This window comes from Primulina eburnea, chromosome 8 (assembly GCF_022965805.1).
Source record: "Primulina eburnea isolate SZY01 chromosome 8, ASM2296580v1, whole genome shotgun sequence".
Lineage (NCBI taxonomy): Eukaryota > Viridiplantae > Streptophyta > Magnoliopsida > Lamiales > Gesneriaceae > Primulina > Primulina eburnea.
In genome coordinates this window covers 9,914,898-9,919,883 of record NC_133108.1, presented here as the reverse complement: position 1 = coordinate 9,919,883, position 4,986 = coordinate 9,914,898, and positions in this window count along the sequence as shown.

Genomic DNA, 4,986 nt, shown 5'->3' with positions numbered 1-4,986 from the left:
CATCCTTCGTAAATAAAAATATTTGAAATCGACATCACCAATGGAATTTGCTAAAAAGAAACACTGTTCCAAAAGTCTTGAAATGAAACATAACATCAGAGTATTTTAAACTTGCATAAAAAGAATCGTAAAATAACATGGGCTGTCCTCGGGTTTAGCCTGCTGCTCAGTCCAAGCCTGCCCCTTGGTCACCACCTCCTGCCTCCTCGTCAACATACTCACCTGCATCGATCAAGTCTAGTGAGTCTAAAGACTCAACACGTAAAAACTGGGATAACTAGTACTACATAATAAAATCGCATACAACTTTAAAATAGGGCATACATAACTTGAAATTTGAACTTGTAGTAAACTTGAACATACATACGTACATAAGTAGACGTGCCATCAACATAAACTTTCATTAACATACTACATACATAAACATACGTAACTTCATCATTTTGCGTAGAGGCATGTTTCAAAGCAAGTGACCCATAACATAATAAACGCCTGATCAGACACACCACAGTACTGGGCTGACAGGGACGTATCCACTGCCACATACATAAGATCCCCATTCATAATTTAACGGGCTGGTTGGTCCCCGTTCATAATTTAACGCTTTCCAACCATGATCTAACCCGTTCATAATTTAACGGGCGGATTGGTCCCCGTTCATAATTTAACGCTTTCCAACCCTAAACATAATTTGGTCACAAGACATTTAGCATACCTCAAAAACTTAAAATATTTTCTTTGCACGTCAACATACTTACTTGGCATTGAGGGATTCGTTGGACTTCGATCGGGGCCGTTGCTGCACATACTAACATGAAATCACATACTTAACTTGCACCCCTTAGACGTAGAAATCATACTACTCTCAAGTTCAATCATTACTTAGGACGTTCTAAAATTTCCCATGACACGACCTTGGCAAAACCATGACATCAAAACCATGCTAAAATATTTTTCCCAAAATATACAAGACACGGACCCCGTGCCAACCTCCGTGTAGGGGTCCGTGTAGACTCGGGTAAAAAGGTTCGGAAAGAAGGGTGGACACGGACCCCGTGCCAGGGTCCGGATAAAGGTCCGTGTAGACTCTGGAAAAAGGTTCCGGAATGAATCAAAGGCACGGACCCCGTGCTTGGGTCCGTGTATGGGTCCGTGTACACTCGGGTCCTAGACACTGCTGAAGGATCAAAGGCACGGACCCCGTGTGGGGGTCCGGGTGAGGGTCCGTGCACCCTCGGGACAAGAAAACTTACGAAACTTCTGTACATGTTTTGTTTAACGCTCTCGACTCGATTGTACGGACTATGAGTGGACACCTCGAGACCCATCTTAGCTTGCCATAACATTAAAACACATTCGTATGGACTCCCAAAACAATAATGTTCACCTTACGACGCATATCGTACAAAAAGAAGACAATTGACACCGAAATGACTTCCTACGTCTACCCACTATTTCAAGTGCCTAACGACATGAAACGAAACTCCAATAACACTCCTAACAACATGATAACCGTACCTAAATGCAGCAACGATCGCCCGTCGATTCCCAACGAAGCCTGCAACAATTAAACTTCAAGAACACAAATTTTCATACAAGTTGCAGTTTGAGCAGTCCCACGAAAAACGTCATAACTCACTCAATTTTCATCCAAAAATCTCGAATTTTATATCAAATCGAAGGTATCGAAAAGTTCTACAATTTTCGAGCTGAAAGTTTTCTCAAAACCCCGACAGAAAAATCGCAGTTTCCATCAGAACAGTATGTTACGAGATTTCAGATCTAAAAGGTATTTCAAACGCATTCAAATCATTTTCCGCTCAAACGACGAACGTCACACACATATTTTCACGCATAAAATGACACAACGCATACTATGACAAGATCGATGCAGAAAGAGCAGATTATACGTGCCTTTTGATAATAAACGTTACCGAACGACGTCAACGAAGCGGAGATGGAAGCGAGGTTGATCCGGGGCGATTGTGGCGCTAAAATTTCTGAAGAACTCACACGAAAAATCTGCTGGAAATTGAAGGGGAGGGGCGGCTGCTCTCCTATGCAAAGAACCCTAACCTTCTCTCAAAAGCTTGAAAAATAAAATTGTGAAGTTGTGTGTGTGTGTGAGTCGTGTAAACGCGTGTGTGTGTTATTGTGTGTGAGCGTGAGTTTAGAGTTAATTAAGGATAAAAATTGTTTATTCACTCAATTAAAATGATAATAACATGCTAATTAAAAATGTTAATTAAAATACCAAATAACTTGATGACTCCTTAAATAACATGCTAACACCCCACTAAAATACACCAGAATACTAGCATCACTACATTTAAATTAAAACACACAAGTGAGTAATTTTAAAAGTTTTAAACTCTTAAAATTACTAACAAAAATGATTTAGGCTTAAACATGCTAAAACTAAATAAATCATTTAAATTGCCCCATTCCCAACTTAAACCAAATACCGCATTTTAAATTGCCAAAATCGTCACCGGTCTTTTCCTCGATCCCGCTTCGAATAACCGAATGAAACTTGAAAGAACATTTTAATGTGTATCGCATAAACTTAAATAATTTAAAATAATGCATTTAAATAAATCATGCATCGCTAGAACTCATTTAAAATTAATTGAAATGATTTAATAATCTAAATAAATGCATGGGTTATACGTGTACTGAATTTTGGGCACTACAGTTCCTCCCCCACTTATAAAAATTTCGTCCTCGAAATTAAGTCTTACCGAACAACACCGGGTAGCGAAGTCTCATGTCGGCCTCTGACTCCCAAGTGGCTTCCTCCACTGATTGATTCAGCCACTGAACTTTGACCAACTTAGTCGTCTTGTTCCGAAGCCTGCGCTCTTGTCTGTCTAGAATTTGGACTGGTTTCTCCTCATAAGACAGGTCTGGAGTCAACTGTAGTGGCTCATAACTCAGAACATGAGAAGGATTAGCCAAATATTTTCTCAGCATCGAGACATGGAACACATTGTGCACCCCGGCCAGATTCGGCGGAAGGACTACACGATAAGCTAGTGTCCCAACTCTGTCCAAAACCTCAAACGGTCCAATGAACCTCGGACTCAGTTTGCCCCTCTTTCCAAATCTCATAACACCCTTCATAGGTGCTATCTTGATAAAAACGTGATCTCCTACGGCAAACTCGAGATCTCTTCTCCTTTTATCGGCATAGCTCTTTTGACGGCTTTGGGCAGTCTTCATTCTCTCACGAATCTTGACCACCACGTCTGCAGTCTGTTGAACTATCTCTGGACCAAGTTCTGTCCTCTCACCAACTTCATCCCAATGAACTGGTGATCTGCACTTCCTCCCGTACAACGCCTCATAGGGAGCCATACCAATGGATGCTTGGAAGCTGTTGTTGTAGGTGAACTCCACTAGAGGTATTCTAGACTCCCAAGCTCCTTGAAAATCAATCATGCAGGCTCTCAGCAAATCTTCCAAAATCTGTATCACTCGCTCAGACTGGCCATCTGGTCTGCGGGTGGAATGCTGTACTGAAAAGCAACTTCGTCCCCATGGCTGCATGTAAGCTTTTCCAGAAGGACGAGGTGAACCTCGGGTCCATGTCGGACACAATGGAAACTGGAAACCCATGTAAACGGACTATCTCCTTTATGTAAAGCTCCGCATACTGCGTCATAGAGAAAGTTGTCTTCACTGGCAAAAAGTGTGCTGACTTAGTGAGTCGGTCAACTATAACCCAAATAGAATTCGATCCTCTGGCTGACTTCGGCAACCCAACCACAAAATCCATAGTAATGTTCTCCCACTTCCACTCGGGGATGGGGAGTGGCTTAACCAATCCTGCTGGTCTCTGATGTTCAGCTTTTACTTGCTGGCAAGTGAGACATTCTGATACGAATCTACGGATGTCTCGCTTCATCCCTGGCCACCAATACAAAATCTGGAGGTCCTTATACATCTTGGTACCTCCTGGGTGGATAGAATACGGAGATGCGTGTGCCTCTTTCAAAATATCCTGTCTGATCGAGCCAACACTAGGCACCCACATTCTACCTCTGTATCTCACAATCCCATCTGACACTGTGTAAAGAACACTGCCCTTGGCCTCATCTTTCAGTCTCCATTTCTGTAACTGCTCATCTGAAGACTGTCCTACTCGGATACGGTCTAGCAAATCAGATTTGACTGTCAGATTGCACAGTCTAGGAGCTCTGCCCTCTCGATAAACCTCTAGACCAAATCTCTGAATTTCTTACTGTAGCGGTCTCTGAGCTGACAACTGAGCGACCACTGCCACTTTTCTTCTCAAAGCGTCTGCGACAACATTAGCTTTTCCCGGATGGTAGCTAATTTCGCAGTCGTAATCTTTGACAAGTTCTAACCACCGTCTCTGTCTCATATTGAACTCTTTCTGCGTGAAGAAGTATTTGAGACTCTTGTGGTCGGTGAAAATCTGACATTTCTCGCCGTATAGGTAGTGTCTCCAAATTTTCAGTGCGAAGACGACGGCGGCTAACTCAAGATCGTGCGTCGGGTAGTTCTTCTCGTGCACCTTTAACTGTCTGGAAGCATAAGCTATCACCCGACCTTGCTGCATCAACACTGCGCCTAATCCGAGCTTAGATGCATCGGTATAAAGCACAAACTCACCTTCTCCTGTCGGCATGGCTAGCACTGGAGCTGAAATAAGAGCTTGCTTCAAGGTATCGAAGCTCTTCTGGCATTCGTCGCTCCACACGAATTTAGCATTCTTCTTGGTGATTGACGTGAGTGGCACCGCTATGGACGAGAATCCCCGAATAAACTTATGGTAGTAACCGGCTAAACCCAAAAAGCTGCGGATTTCAGATGCATTCTTTGGCTCAACCCATTCTTTGACAGCCGTTACTTTCGCTGGATCCACCTCGATTCCACTGCTAGACACTATATGCCCCAAAAACGCTACTTTCTCAAGCCAAAATTCACACTTACTGAACTTCGCAAATAACTTACGGCTCT